We start from the raw sequence: 16,819 nt of genomic DNA, 5'->3' as shown, positions 1-16,819 counted from the left end.
GGCCGGGTTTTAACTAATGGGTTTAGATACTTTTATGAGTTGTAATTACCTAGACATGCAAATGAAGGAAGGGCAGCTCCAGCTCCTGCTGAATGGTGGTCTGGGGAGACCTTTCCGGTCAGGGGCACGCCTGCACTGTCCCTCATCCCCACCACCGCCTCCACTGACCTTGCCCATGGCAAAGGGCTATACCTTCTTGGCCCTTTAGACCTATCCTTGGGAGCATCAGAGCTGAAAGTCAGACATGAGACTGGCCAGGGCCATCTGATGAGGGATGAACCAGGAACATATTCCAGGCTGCTGGGCCAGTACTTCAAAAGGAGAGGGTTTCTCGAAATCCTCACCTCCAGTGACCCAGTGAGCCTCAGGGCTCCCAGGAGTGCATCTCTGAATAAAAACTTCCCCTTCATCCCTCTGCCCACTCGCCCTGTTGTCATGGCTCTTTTGTCCTCTTCACCTTGCCCGTGGTCTTCAGACAACCCTGGGAGCTTTGCTGAAATTTTTTCCTTTTATCAAAGACATTTATTTTCCAATTACAAATGAGTTTCTAATGCAACAAAAAGAGAGAAAATACAAAAAAAAAAAGGCACAAAAAGAAACAAAACCAGAAAAATCACCTGTTCCTTTAGCAACTAGAGGTTGATACTGTTTACCTTCTGGCACATGCATTTCTAGTCATATGAGCATACTAGTTTGTGGCCCTCTTGCTGGATCTAGCACTTTACATGCCTTATACACATTGGCTCATTTAATACTTACAACAAGCCTATGTTGGAAGAACAATTATTATTCTCTTTTTACAGATGAGTTCAATGACATCCAGAGAAGTTAAGTAAATTGCCAAAGCCCACACAGCTATTAAAGGGTGGAGGAAGGATTAGCTTCCAAGTAGTTCTTCCAAGTAGTTCTGAGTTCTTAAAATATATTTGGAGACGTTTTGTTGTTGTTTCTGAGAGCTTTTTTTTTTTTAAACTTCTGCAATAACCATGCAGTCTATTTAGGCTATTATAGGGTATCAGAAATAAGGTCTTAGGGTATTCATCACTAGAAGACCCCCTAATGGGAAGAGAAGCCATTTACAGGCTGTTCTCCTGGTACATGATTCCCACACACGGATGCAGATAAAGGACAAGATGAGATATTTGAGAGTCTGGCACACTTCATGGGTGCAGACATATATAGGGATAAAGTCCTGCTCTCAGGAGCAACTGCCCAGCTCTCCTTTCAAACCATTTCTCTTCTGCTGTGCTTGAATCCAGTCTGGTCTTGGAAGAGATTGCAGTTCGCACCCTGCTTCAGGGGCTCTAGTCTTTGCCATCCTCTAAAGACTACAGAAGAAATTCTCTTGGGCCACTGAGGCAGCATGCAGGCAACCCAGGCTGGGAGAGGCAGAGTTAGCTCAATTGAAGCTAAGTGAGCAGAAGAGATTGACTCGACTTTCAGTAAATATATAAGAAACTGGACCTGTACCCCCCCCCCCACACACAAATTTCTTATAAGGTAAATTCAAAATGATGCTTCTCTTTATTAAACAATTTCTTTTCCCATCGTGAGAGAGAGAGAGACAGAGAGAGAAAAAGAGAGAAAATCCAACCTAGCATATATTTAAGCTGCAAATCCCTCTGGTCCAGGAAAACCAGATTTAATTTACCTTAGACCTTTTCAGTTCATCCCAATCTTTGAGAAGCATGATCATCACCAAATATATACGTATATATTTTAAGTATATTGGAACTAAAATGTCAGGCCCGGGATCCCAACGCCGCCATCCACTCAAAGGTCTATAGAAACTAAAGGGAATAAATCATCACTTTTCTTCTCCCTCAATAGATTTTTCTCCTTATGGAGACCCAGCCCTAAGCCTGGCAGCCACTGAATGCCTGGGCGGCAGCTCAGAGCTGGCCCATGGGGAGTGTCTGTAATCACTTCTGCACCATCAACTGTTCTATCAGTTGGTAATGGTTTTCTGATCATTTAATGTGACAAGCTCTTACACTGTGCCATTCTGTTTCTCTGGGGTCAGTTATTGCACATGAACCTGTACTTGGGGAAACAGTAACCAGTCATTCTGACAGGAATGCAGCGTTCTGATGTGTGACCCTTTGGTGGAGCAAAGAGAGAGTGGTCACACACGGCTGCTCCAGGAGCATTCTGGGAGTTTTGCCTTTAGTTATTAAGCAAAATGGTGGGCCCATGGATATTGATGTAGGGCTCTATATTACCCCTGTGGGAATTCATTTATATCCCATCCTCTTCTGTCTCTAGTGGCAATTCTCTCTGGCAACTTCAAGACCTTGCTTGCTCAGATGAAAGTGGTCACAGACAACTGGTAAAATATACATTGAAGGTCATCCCCAATGACCAGAGGGCATTTGTTCTGGAAGGCCACAGGGAGGAAAAGCTTACAGAGAACATCAACTCTGGATTTCAGACAGCATTTGTCTTTCACTTGTTCCTTTAAGAGAGCTTTCTGAACATAGAAATCAGATGGTATCCACATGTGCCTTCCATAGAGGAAAAAAGGTGAACTGTGGTGAGGGAAGATTAAGATATCCCAGTGGGTCTAGAATATGTGGTGCAGAAGCACATGAAGGTCTCTCACAGAGGAGGAGAGGGGCTCTCCTCTTCTTGTGTGTGAACAGGTCATAACTAGCATATAGCAAGGTTCTAAGGTTAAGCTCTGAATCCCACCTATCAGAATGTGCTCTTACTTTGGGAAGATGATTGGTTGTTCTAGAATAGCTTTGGCCTCCAACTGCAGGCCCCTGGAGATTGCTGCTCTGTTGATGTCCATGTCAAGTTTGTGCTAAAACTTCAGTGTGCTTTAGAGTGAAGCTTCTGGAGCCTAATGACCTGAATTCTAATCCTGGAGCTGCAGCTTACTAGCTGTATATTGTTGGGCAAATTACTTAATTGCTGTGTTCTCCAATGCCCTTGTTTGTAAAATCATGAAAATAATAATCGCATACCTAATGGATTGATGTGAAAATTAAATTAGTGAATTGATGTTAAGCACAGTGTTTAATAAATAATAACTATTATTGGATTGTCCTCAACAAATATTAGCCAATGAAAGAGTGGTATTGAGATGAGAACCATGGGTGCTACCTTTGTGATAATGTCCGCTGAGGGCTTCACATCGACAGACTACATGGCAAGGAGAAAAAAAAAATCATTCTTTTGCTTTCCTTTTCAAAGCACCTTTACCCCTCAATCTGTCTCTCTTTGGGAGATAAAGCTAACCAAAGGATAAATGAATTCTCTCTGGCACACACTTACTGGTCACTATAGGTAAAAATCTTTCTCCTAAATTTAAGGATTGCTAACTGAGCAAGCCTTCTTTGGACATACTCCAGAAGCCAGTCATTGCCTGCTTCCTGTCTTTGGGGATGAAATGAACAATCTCAGGATGGCATTGTTGTGAGAAGAAAGACAACATGCATTCTTGTTAAGCCTTCCTAAATAACAGGATGGGCTTGACTATCTTACTCAACTTCGGGCGAGTTTTTAAATCCCATTAACCCATCTCTCACCATGTCCTCAAGCCCTGGTGACCAAGATCTGAACAATCAGCCCACTTCTCAGACTTTGTCTCTTAACAGCCTAGTTGTAAGAGCTATAAGAACAGAGATCTTGTCTCTGATTCCATTTGTGACCTCAATGCCCTCTCCCTTGTTTGACTCCATAGCCCACACCAGGACAGACACTTAAGTGCTCACCTCTCACAGCAGTGCCGTGAGACAGGTGGGGGCTCTTAAGATCCAAGGCAATGAGATTGACTTGGTCAAGGTCGGAGAGGTAGCCACTCACAGCCAGAAATAGCACTCCGGGCTCCTGACTTCAGGTCTCCTGCTCATTACTCTAGACCATGCCACTTCCCTCTGACTGGTAAGTGCATCTTCATCATACCACGCAACCTAATCAGGCACCTAAATTGAACTGATGCAAATGTAAATATGGTTTCTCGAAACACTCTAGCGGTAATGTTCCATTCTCTCCTTGCTACAAATCAAAGTAATGAGCAGTCTGTTTTTTTTATTTCTTTTTGTATTAAAGCTTTAATAGAGAGATAATCATGGTATTGGAAAAAATCCAAGCCACTATGATGAAACGCTTGAAACTCGGAAAGAATAAATTAAAATTAAGAGAGAAAAGTTAGAAATCATACAGAACAATGAGCATAATATGGTGGTTAGGAGAAAAGCAAAGCTAGGTATAATTTCAAATTATTACCCCCATTTCTATCTGCTTCTTTTTTAGAAAGGAAGGGTCTGGGGATACATTAGAAGCCTTTTGGGAGGAAAACAAACCAAAAGAGAAATTAAATAGGTATCTTCCTTGACAAAAAAGGATATTATATTTTGATCATATTTTGGGAAAATTTTGAGAACCAAAGTAGGACAAAACTGAAAAACAAGGGGCTGGAGTGATACCCAAAAGTATGTAGATTGAGGCAGCAATGTGTTTGAGCAAGTGCATCTGGAAACATCCAATAGGGCGACCAGGTATAGAGTCCGGTGATGTGGTGAATGAGGGCAGTTAGGCCAAAAGGACCTTTCAGTAGGCCCCAGGCAATAACCCTCTGAAAAAACAGTCTTTGTGCAGTTCATCAAGATTGGGTAATAGCTCACATTTGAGCTAAGCAAGAAATGGGAACAACCAAATATTTGACCCATACTACTCCAAGTGTGGTTGTGCATCAGTGGCATCGGTGTTCCTTGAGAGCTCTTAATCATTACCGGACCCAGTGCCTCACCCCAGACCTACAGAGCATTTTAACAAGAGCCCCAGATGAACGGTGGGACACGAAAGCTTGAGAAGTACTCTACTCGATTACCCTATGTGTTGGGAGGTAGAGAGGAGAGCAGGATTGGCCAGGGAGGAGAAAGATGGAAGGAAGGCATCCCCCAGGATGCATCTGAGATCATGGGAATATTTACAGGAGATGTTACAAATGAAATTAGAATAGTCGTCAAGGGAGGTGAAATTCAGGAGTTACTAGCATCAAGGCACATGAACTCATAAGGATAGATCCAGCAGCTGGGAGAAAAGTTTAAAAGCAGAAAAGGCTGGAGGGCCTAGAACCAGCCTGTGGGTGCCTCCGGGGAGATAGGGAGGTGAGGAATCGAAGAGCAGCTGTGGAAGCAATCACACAGGAGGAGCTCCAGAGCTGATTTAGCATCCGGACCACGTCTCACGGACTAACAAATACTGATTTGGATAAACAGTGAACCCTGGGAGAGGCACCATCTCCAATTAAGAGATCACAATCCACATAAATAAACGACAACCAAAGGCAACCTGAGTCTGCCTGGGTAAATCCCAGTGATTTCCTAGGCGTGCAGTACAGCAACTGAGGTCGAGGAAGGGTGTGTTATCACGCAGCTGCAGGGCACCACAGCAGGGGCTGTGGTTCTCAGGGGGGGTGGGACAGGCAGGAGGAAGATGAGCTCTTCTAGAGAAATGGCCTCACCCAAGTGAATTGGTTGATCTCTGAACTTCTCACTGGATCTGTATTTCGACAACAAGGGAGTTTGTCGGGCTAGAAGGGGAAAATGAATGGTGTAAAAAAAAAAAAGAAATTAGAGCAAAATTAGAGGCAAGGTGGCAATGATGAGGCTGCAGTTCTGGTCACAGGCAGTATTTCTCTGTCCACAGGTGAGAAGGTAGGAGAGGGACAGAACAACATGTTGAGAATTTAATCAAGAGTTTGGTGCTAGTTAAATGCACAGCACCTCTGACATATAATATCTAATCTAGGCTATGGGCCCAGCATAAGATCTTCACCCAAAGAATTTCATTTTAGAAATGTCTGGAAGGCCCTTGAATGGTGCCTTGCCTAGTCTCATCCTTATGTAGAATCCTATCTCCATCTCTGACATAGAAACACACAATGCAACAGACCCCTATGAAGCTTCCCATTGTGTAAAAATAACTGAATGAGAAACTGTTCTGCTCTCTTAGAACAAGAAGAAATAACACATAAACAAACAACTGCAGTGTAAGAGCATAAACAGAGCAATATTCATTCAGCTAGCTTTTTTTTTTTAAAGGTTTTATTTATTTATTCCTGAGAGGCACAGAGAGGCAGAAACATAGGCAAAGGGAGAAGCAGGCTCCCTGCGGGGAGCCCAATGAGGGACTCAATCCCAGAACTGCAGGATCATGACCTGAGCCAAAGGCAGACACTCAACCACTGAGCCACCCAGGTGTCCCATTCAACCAGCATTTTTGAGGGCCAACTCTTTGGTTATGCTTCTACATGAGTCTGATAAAAGCCAGGAACAAGGAAGTCACAGTTCTTGATCTGATGGAACTTGCAGATAAATACATTTGGAGATCTCTGTACAGAAAGGTCAAGGAAGGCTGGAATCAAAGGGGAAGAATAGATGAGACCCTGATGGATGAGTAGAAAGTGTCCAATTGGAGATCTGGGGAATGGTGTGGTAGCCACAGGGATGGGAGCACACTGAGCAGCCTACCCCATGTGTTTAATGTAAATGTCAAGAAACACATGACCCAGGGGATCCCTGGGTGGCTCAGTGGTTTAGCGCCTGCCTTCAGCCCAGGGCATGTTCGTGGAGTCCCAGGATCGAGTCCCACGTCAGGCTCCCTGCATGGAGCCTGCTTCTCCCTCTGCCTGTGTCTCTGTGCCTCTCTCTCTCTCTCTTTCTCTGTGTCTCCATGAATAAATAAAAATGCATATTTTTTTAAAATTGAAACACATGACCCTGTCCGTCCTTCAGCTGCTCTGTCCCACTGTGTCATTTCTGCTATACCTTGACCCTCCAAAATCCCAAAAGGGCCCCTTAGACACTGCTTTCTGCCAAGGTACAGTCTCAAAACACTCTCACCTGGAGGGGCACGTCATTTTCCTATGTTAACGGTGAGTAGAATGAAGCAAAAATAATTGTGTATCTGGTGAAGGTAGAGCCAAAGGCAATTCCTTCTGTTTCTACCTGAGAAAAATGGGATGTGAACTTTTGGCTGGTGAGAAAATGGTACTCAGTGCTGTAAGGCCCAAGAAAGTCACTGGTTCATCTGAAAATCCAGCACCTTTTATGCTTAAAAAATCAGATACAAGGTAGACTTAGCACACTGTGTATTTGCTCACTTGGTCCTCTTACAGGTATTTGTGGAGTCTCCTTTGTGCATAGCATGATTCTGGGCACTACAACAAACTACAAAAGAGAGAAAACAGGCTTCTGCAGGTTTCTGGGAGCTCAGCAGTCCAGTTTGAGTGACAGTCCACATACTGGAAAACACATGGGAATGTAGCATCTCAAAGGCCGGGGAGAAGACACTTAGTACATTTGCAGTGAGCGATGGATGGATTTGTCCATGACCCGGATGCCACATCAGAATCAGCTCTCAGGAAGCCAGTCCCAGGTTCCCCCAGGACAAAATGACTCCTGCCAAATTTTCTTATGTCTTTGGGGGCTATATCCAGGTTGTCCACCCTGGCTTAAAATCGGATTACAAAGATGGTCTGTGAAGAGAAAAATGTAAAACTAAAAATGTGCAAGAAATGGGGGGGAAATCTAGGATGACCGAGGGGAGGAAAGCAAGATTAGCTTTGTTTTCAGATGAGATTTAGTAGCAAGATCTTGAGTCGGTCGTGCAGAGAAAAAGAGGATTAATTTTTGCTTCCAGAAATAATTAATTTTATTCATGAATGAATTGCTACTTAGAGCTGTGTACATGGAGAGACGAGTGAGGTAGGCTCCGTCTAGAAACCATCACAACACAGATGCCAGCAGACAGGGACACTGGCTAGTCATGTGGTCTTTTCCTTTTCCTTTTTTTTTTCTCCTCAAGAGAAGAGCTTTTTCTGGGTCAGGGATTCTCATTTTTTTTTCTTTATTCCGCTTCTGCCACATTTATCCCACCTCAGGGCTTCCCACATCTCCCACAAGAAAATTATTTCAGTCCGTGTTGCTTAGAACAGTGAGTGGCACGTGGCGGGGCATTTCTTCATTCAGCACGTACTGATGGAGCACGTGAGTGCACCGGCCACTCCACAAGTGCTGGGGACACAGTGGTGAAGGAGACATGGCCAGGACTCAGGGGCCTCTGCCCTCCAGGATGATTCCCTGGAGCAGGTGGTTGGAGGCGGGGAGGTCTGTGCAGTGGTCCAGGGTGCCACCTGGGGAGTTTGGTCCCCTCGCCTACCATCCATCTCCTCCTCCGGGATGGGAGCAGGTGAGTGCACTCACAAGGTGCTGAGGGCAAGCAGAACACATTTATTACCACCAAGCTCGGCTAGAGGTGAAGGCTTGGACCCGAGTCCCAGACAGGGTTCCTCTCCCCACAATCCATCCCAGACTCAAATCAGAGACAACCGGAGCCTGCTGGTGCCCCTAACTGATTTGCCCGATCCTAAGTGAAGCCTCTAGAGAAGGCATTGCTCGATGCTATGGATGGGCCAGGTAGGTGGCCTCAGGTGGAGCTCCCCAAGGGCTGTGAGGAGGGGGACACTCTCAGAGGGACAGTCTGCTGGAGGGCACGGCGGTTTGAAAGATAAAAACGTTTCATAAGCAGGGATCTCAATGCATCGATCACACAGTATTAAGCATGAACCACAAGACAGATGCCTCTTACCAACCTCCCTGATTTTCCCATGGGATGAAGGAGTAGGGGGCAAAGAAAATAGGTTGTTCTGAGAGGGCAGATACATTGGCCACAATTTCTCTTTAACCCGGGAAAGAAAGCAAAGTATTCCCTCCAATATTAAATATTAGTAATATTAATAAATAATAATAACTCTATATTGAGTGTTCATTACATGCCCCACATTTACTAAGTGATCTATATCATATGTATCACACACACACACACACATACACACACACACTACAATTATCATAATGAGAAACTTACAAGGGAGCTCTCTGTATACATATGACAGATGAAGACACTGAGTTTTAGAGAATGTCATACATCTGGTAAGAGGAAGAGCCAGCCTCAATCCATACAATAGAGGATCTGACTGTTAAGTGCTTATTGAATCAGATACATAATTTGAGCCTGGGATTCTTAACGTTCCCAGAGAGATGGTGCCTCTAGTTGTAGCCACCTGTGCTCTCTGTCCCTCCTGCTCTTCCTTATGGCATTCCAGCAGGTCTTTGGGACTCAGAAGAAGGGCCTCGGGGGCTCAGCAGGCTCATCTCACTCAGAGATCCTGTAGTCCTCTGTTTCCACCAAAGTTCTCCATCTGTGCTTGGGCTCTGGGGAACCCTTAGTGGGAGGAAGCTACAGATGAATCTTCCTGAAACAATTCACCCACAGCAAATTCTGTGTGTGTCGGCTTTACACTGCTGGTATATTTCTGTAAGGGTGCAGTGTAAATTGAATTTCTGTAAATCGAATCCTCTACTAGAGGGACACTTAATGCCATTCCAAAATGCAGTATCTTATTTTTTTGCCTGGCAATGGCTTATAAAAATTCAGTGTTAAGTAAATCTGTAGCTCCTGCCTTTAGGATCAGGTATCTTCTGATTTATAAGCTACACATTTGGAGATGTCTTATGTTTCAAAGGATATTTTCATAAAGCCAGAAAACCCCTTTGGTGATGCAAATAACCTCTGCTTATTAGGATACTTCTTAAATTGCCAGTTCCTTACGTTGACACAAGTGACATATGCTTTGGGTCACTCTCCCTTCCCTTTGCAGTCCACAACACACCATGGGATCAGATGGAGGCTGGGGCTTCGCAGCTAGTTGTGGGATTTGCAGGTATAGGTGGGGGCAGATCAGGGCTGTTAGACCTGGGATGTGGTTTGGGGAAGATGGAGGAGTCTAGCACAGCTACCTCTGCCTGCTGTGTTTTTCCCTCTGTATCTGATTTTTTTTTTTTTAGCATTTTATTTATTTATTTGAAAGAGAGCATGAGTAGGGGGAGGAAGAGCAGAGGAAGAAGGACAAGCAGACTCTGCACTGAGCGCAGAGTCCTACACAGGACTCTACCTCACGACCCTGAGATCATGACCTGTGCTGAAGTCAAGAGTTGGATGCTTATCCCAATACCCACACCTTGCACTTTTTTAATGCTCCCTGGTTGTCCCTAAGCCCAGAAATGTGCCTCTTTTTCCCTCCCACTACAAAGACCAAACAAACTCTGGTGTCACAATGAGTCAGGGTGGACAAAAAGTCTCACTGGCCAGGTAGATGGCCCCAGTTGGGAGAAAAATGTGATAGCCAGAACCAGCACCACACCAAACCCTTCATTATCAGCCCCAGTGCCTGAGAGAATTCTCATTTCCTTGTTTGCCAGGAGAGCCTGTACCTTACCTGGAGATAGGCTAGTAACGGAGCAGGGACAGGAAGGGAGACTCTTCAGGGAGTGAGTTCTGGATCCGCAGAAGCATGTAAACACCCTCATGAGATGGTCCCTCAACATGGCTGGTTCCCAAGGACCAGGGTAAACTGTACATAGCACAGTAAGCTGGCCTTGGCTTGGCTGTTTCTCTCTATGTTCTAGGCTGTGAGTCTGTAAAGATGGAGAGGAAGGGAGGCTGTGCTCATCCCTGAATGTCAGCCTTGGTCATCTGGGAATTCATGCTCAAATGGAACTTGATAGAAGACATGTGGCTGTTGGGATGCCTGGGTGACACAGTCTGTTGAGCATCTGACTCTTGATTTTGGCTCAGGTTGTGATCTCAGGGTCATGAGAATGAGCCCCATGTTGGGTTCCACACTGAGTGTGCAGTCTGCTTGGGACTTTCTCCCTTTCTTGCTGCCCCTCCCCACTGCACTCTTCCTCAATCTCTAAAATAAATAAATGAATCCTTAAAAAAAAAAGGAAGAAGAAACATGGCCCCAGAGGCAGATAATACATGTTTTGCCTTCTGTTACCACTATGTAGGGCGGTGTCCATGTTAGTGCTTGGAGGTTGGTAAACTAAATCTGGGAACCATGGATTTGGTGATCTGCCTGGGACATAAGGCTGAAGCTGCCAAGGCAGTGACTGGAAGAGGCCCAATGGCGTGGGGTGGCAGGACGGTACCCAGTGATGCTTGGATCTGTGAATTAGAAGGAAACTTGAAAATCACCTGTTTCCTTGCCAGTGTAGACAACCACTCTACAAATCCCCACGGAGGTGGTCAACCAGCCTTAGCTTGAGTGCTTCCAGTCCTGGGTGTTCACTGAGGCCAATTCCCATGCAACAGCCCCAAACACTAGAAAGATCTTTCTGATATAGAATCAGTCTTTCTTCCCATAATTCCACTTACTGGTCCTGACTCTGCTTTCTTGTTTTATTTCCTGACAATAAGTCTAAATGCCTCTTTTCCATGTCAGGTCTCTAGATTCTTGGAGACTTTTATCCTCCCTGATTCTTTGACTTGTTGGCACTGTGTGGCTTCCCTCCAGAAGTTCTTCTCTCTCTCCTTCCCCTCCTCCCATTCTCTCTCAAACTGTCCTTGTTTCTTTTGCCCGACTCTCCCTTTTCATCTTTCTGCATAAGGAAAATTCCAGAAATTTACTTTGTCGTGACATTTTCTTCCAATTCTGGCTCCTAGAGAGCTTGCTGGCTTGCTCATCTTTCAGAGAACTCAAGGCTTCTGTCACGGATCAGTAGTAGTTCAACATTATGGACTTTTCTCGGATCAGGCATTTTCCTGCCTACAGACTTCTTTGACTTCCTGTGTTCCAGGCAGTTCTGGAAGGTTAGTGGTGGTGATTCTAGGTCACAGGTATGCCTCAGAAGATGTTGTGACTTTGCTCTGGAACTGAAGCACCATTGCTTCAGGAAAAGTTGGAAATATGTGCTGGGCTTATGGTAGGAGAATACAGGTTTTTCATTCAAGTTAAATGTGCGGTGGGGAGGGGGTTTCCTAACTTTTTCTTCAGCTCTTCAAGGCATTGGATCCACTTCCCATTTGATTTGATTTGGGGGCACCTAGATTTAGTTTTTGTGGTAAAACCATAACCAGAATGGCACTCATTATGTTTCCTACTACACTTAGGTCTCCTGTATCCTTTGCTGTGCTTCATGGTCTGGGAACTGGAACGGTACAGCCACCGCCTACTGACTCCTGCCTCTTCCCCATCCTCTTCCCCCATTTGAGTTGTGTGGCTTCCATCTCGGAGCTGTCTGTCAAAGACAGTCTCTTCTCTCTTCTCTTGGCTTCACTGTTTACCACTGGTACTTTGTCCAATCCAACCTGCCTGATACCCTCTGCAGGTTCCTCTGTGCCCAAAGGATAAAACTTGAATGCATTCTCTTGACATGAGAGTCCCTTCCAAATCCATCCATTCACTATTTCAATAAATATCCAATGAACACTGACTCTGTGCTGCTGACTGTACCCCACCATTTATTCCTGCTATCCTTTGTTCCAGTCTCACTAAACATCTCCAGATTCACCCAGATACAGACGGCTCCTTTAGATCCCGTGTGTCTTTCCATGTCCCATTCCCACTTCCTGAATAGATCCTTCCATTTTCTCTGCCAGCCAGACTCCTGCTCACCTTTCAAACCCACTTAAAGATCAGCATCCTGTGAAATCTTCTTTGGCTCCTGCAAGAGGGTTGGTTATTTCTACTTATGATTTCCCATCAATATGTTCATATTTCTGCTATAGAATTTATTTTGTGTATTTATTTACTTACCTGTCTTTATTTGTTCTTCTCTCGGCTCTGACCTCCTTCAGGCAACAAACACGTTTTATTTCATCTTTTTATCTCTAGTTCCCAGTACCATGTCTGCCACATGTTTAGGATATAATAAGAGAATGAAATCCCTTAGTGTGAGTAGGATGTTCTGGGACTGAATTAGATGGAAGGAGAAAACAAGTGGTTGAGGCTCCAGGCTCTAGAATCATACTGTGTAGGTGTAAATTGCAGTTCTGTTACTTCTAGTTGGGTGAACTTATACAAGTTGTTTTGCATCTGAGCTTCATTTTCCTCATCAGTAAAATGGGTAGAATAATAGGACTTTCTTTATTAGGACTATTTGGTGATAACTAAAAGTACAATTGGGTTTATTTCAAGATAAGTGCGTTATTCTTTTTATGAGGGGGTCTCCTGAGAATAAACATGGAACAAAGTAGAGTGGGAAATCTCGAGAAGAGGGAAGAAGAGAAAATGCAAAGAGTTTAATTGAGGAAGAGGAAAGAAAGCAGGAGCTTTCTACTATATCAAATTCTTTCTACTTTAATCTCCATACATTAATCAGATTTATCACTTAAAATCCACATTCTGTTCTCCCTAACTGTAGCCTCAGTTAATCTATTCATTGATTTTATAGTTATAGATAGTTCACCGTAAATCCTTCACAGTGACAGGTGCTTTTCCCTTAGAGCAGGACTCACACACTGTGATTCTCCAGCATAAAAATCAAGCGGCTCAAAACTAACACCATTTCCATCTAGACTCGGAAAGCAAGAGAAAGAGACCCCATATGAGAATGTTACTGAGCTGAGGAGAAATGGGAGCATGGATGCTTGACTACATAGACAATAAAATCAGGTAATTGAAAGAGACCCTTATCAAGATAGGCAATAAAATCAAGAGTGAAGATGATTTTGCCAGGCTGGAACAGGAGATTGACACGATCGAGGTATTAGAGTGGGCTAACTGCTGGAACAGACAGTCTCCAAATCTCAGTGACTTAGTACAAGTTTATTTAATTATTTACTTATTGCTCGTGTCTGGTGCAATTTATGAGATGGTTAAAAGGAGATTGTTTCATGAAATCATTCAAGACCAACATTCCGTCCATTTAGTCACACTCTGTCCTCCCCCAGCGTCCTGGTAAACAAGGAAAGAGAGGGAGCAGGAAGGGTTTCATGGGAAGTCTTATGGGCTTGGTCTGGGTTCTCATTCCACTGGCCAGAACCCAGTCACATGACTATATTTATTTGTTTATTTTAAAGATTTTATTTATTTATTCATGAGAAACACAGAGAGAGACTGAGACACAGGCAGGGTGAGAAGTAGGCTCCCTCCGGGGAGCCCGATGTGGGACTCAATCCCAGGACCCTGGGATCACGACCTGAGCTGAAGGGAGACGCTCAACTACTGAGCCACCCAGGTGCCCCACATGACTACATTTTTTTTTTCATGACTGCATTTAAACACAGGGGAAGCTGGGGGAAATTTGTGTACCTCTGATCCCAAGGGGAAGGTAGAAATTGTTTTGAGAACACTTTCCAGTCTCTGCCAAGAAGGATGGAATGCAAGAAGGTGGTGAAGAGCAAAACCCTAGATTTAAGTTCAGAATGCCAACTTCACTAATACAGGAAAGACATGGACTGGCTCAGCCATTAAAATAAAAACAAAAACAAAAAACCAATCTGGGATTGGAAAGAAATGAGGGGTTCTGGTTGACTATGAGATTACTGTTAGCCAAGAATATTTTTGTCTTGAAAAAAAAAAAAGGAATGTAAATGTGTTAACAATACTTTAATAAAACAAGTGGGAGAATTTAAATAAATTTACTATATAAATATTAAAAAGGAATGCAATATTCAGGAGTGTTAATAAAGGAAATAGATTTCATACATATATGAAAGATCATATATATGTATGAAAGATCATAAACTGTCTTCGCTTTTGATTAGCTCTGTGTCCTTGACGAAGATACTTATCTGAGCCTCAGCTAGCTCAGCTATAAAATAAGACTAAACTCGTGGTATGTATCAGGTATTAGTTAACTGTTGCCATACTTATGGACATAAAAGTAACCCCCAAACTCAGTTAAAACAATAATAATTTTTCTCATTCATGCATCTGTAGGTTGGCTGGGTTTAGTGTGCTTCAGGCTACAGGTCTGCGAGGAGGCCATTTGGTGTTTTCTCTGGTCACGTTTATCATAGGTCTCAGGCAGAAGGAGAAGCTCCTGCAGCTAGGTGGGGGGAAGCAATTCTCATGGCCAGGGCAGGTAGGCAGGAAGAAGAGGGAAAAAATGCAATGCCTCTTTAGATCTTGGCCAGGGACTGGCACCCTGTCACTTCTGTCCACATTCATTTGTCCAGAGTGAAGTCACGTAGCTACACCCAGTATCACTGGGGGAGGGAAATGAGGTCCATCCATAGGAGTGACTGATAGTGTGAAGTCACATAGCAAAAGGCATTCTTTCTAATCCACGTGGGAATGAGGATTCAGTCTACCACACTGACATTTATAAGATTGTGGTGATGATTTAAAAATATGTAAAACACCCAATACCATGACTGGTAGCACAGGGGCTCAGTAGATAGACACAATGAGGATAGTTATGTTGATGATAATGATGTGTTCAGAAATTGTATCCTGTACTCTCCATGGCTCAGAACACAGCTACTGAATTGTGTTTAATTTTGGTTGCCATCTTTAAAAAGAAACACATTAACAAGCTAGATTGCAAGCGGAGAAGGTTTAGCATAAAGGCCTGGGAATCTAGAAACTATTGAAGGAACAGAAAATATTTAGTCCAAAGAAGAGTGGCTCATATAAAAAAGCAAATGCACCCAAATTCCGGAAAGGCTTTCTCATCACAAAGGAATAAACTTGTAGAATAATGGAAGGAGCTGCCAGTCGGGGGTGGGGGATTCTCTTAAGAGTTAAGCAGATAATGGGAAGCCCACAGACATTTGCTGTGGAGAAGCAAGGCCCCGGCTGTTAGCTTGCTGAGCAAGGACAAGCATAGCAGGAGGCAAAGAGTGGTGACCTGAGCCTTTTTCTCTACAGCTGAACAGATTTGCTGTGGGGAGCAGGTCAGGAGGTCAGGGCAGGGCTGAGCTTTCTGTGCCTGGGAAAACACAGATCTTAGCTCCCCCTTCAGTTCATTCTGGTCTCAGATTCACTGGCCCTTCATTCCAAGGAGTGTGTTGTATTTCCTGGGGATCCTACAAACACACTGCCTTCAGTGCTCTCTCCAAGCCCTGGAGCCCCAACTGGACAGGGTGAAATTTGGCCAGCAGTGACCTCGTCCTCCTCTAAGCTTGAGTCTCCCCTCCCCATTTCTCCCAATCAGCCTTAATTAAACTGTTTGAAAGCTACAGCTTGATTTTAATTAGAGCAAAATTGGGAAGATTAGAATGAAATTGGCCAATCATTGTTTACGGGCCGTTGTTTGAGAACACAGCAGGCTGCTAAATTACCTACATGCCAGGCTGCTTGAATTCTCCCAGAATAGGGGAAGATGCAGGGGCACAGGGGCTTTGGGGGCAGGCCAGCCTCATCTCTGCTCTTGCTCCGCCTCCTGGAGTTATAGGGACCAAGATAGGATTTAACCAAAGAGTTCCCAAATTGAAGGCTTCCTGCCTTGGAATTCTTCCTTGGTGAATACAAGGCCAGAGAATTTCCTGGGAGGGACACCTGGATGGATCAGTGGTTGAGCTTCTGCCTTTGGCTCAGTTGATCCCAGGGTCCTGGGATTGAGTCCTGCTTGCTTCTCCCTTTGCCTATGTCTCTGCCTCTCTCTATGTCTCTCATGAATAAATAAATAAAATCTTAAAAAAAAATTTCCTGGGAAATAGGACAGAGGGCTATGGTGGCTCCTGAGCTTGAGCCCAGATAGAAAAGTCCTTCAGAGCAGAATCCAGGTTCTTGTCAGCCTCCACCCCTGATCGAATGAGACTTGGGTCACTTTTTGCAGTTTCTCTGTCTCTTCATCTTTAACCTAGAAAAGGTGAGTAGTCGCTAATGATGGTTCTGTTTCCTCTTTCCCAAGATTCTTTCTTGAATAGGTAAAATAGTTGAACTTATGTGAAAATTGTGTACGATTTTTTTTTAATGAAAAGAAAGCTCTACACCCATGTAGGAGATTATGGTTTTTATTATAATTTCTTTTTATAGCTCAGATTAATCATGTCTTATTCATTATAGCAGTAA

The 16,819-nt window shown here is 44.0% G+C and overlaps 1 protein-coding gene across 2 annotated transcripts in view; it reads left to right on the top strand.

The window, feature by feature from the left end:
• Positions 1 to 16,819, top strand: part of BRINP2 (BMP/retinoic acid inducible neural specific 2) — a 123,329-nt gene that overhangs the window by 65,422 nt on the left and 41,088 nt on the right. The window lies entirely within an intron of this gene.

This window comes from Canis lupus, chromosome 7, assembly GCF_003254725.2.
Source record: "Canis lupus dingo isolate Sandy chromosome 7, ASM325472v2, whole genome shotgun sequence".
In the NCBI taxonomy this organism is placed as follows: domain Eukaryota; kingdom Metazoa; phylum Chordata; class Mammalia; order Carnivora; family Canidae; genus Canis; species Canis lupus.
This window is presented reverse-complemented; position numbering and strand designations above follow the sequence as displayed.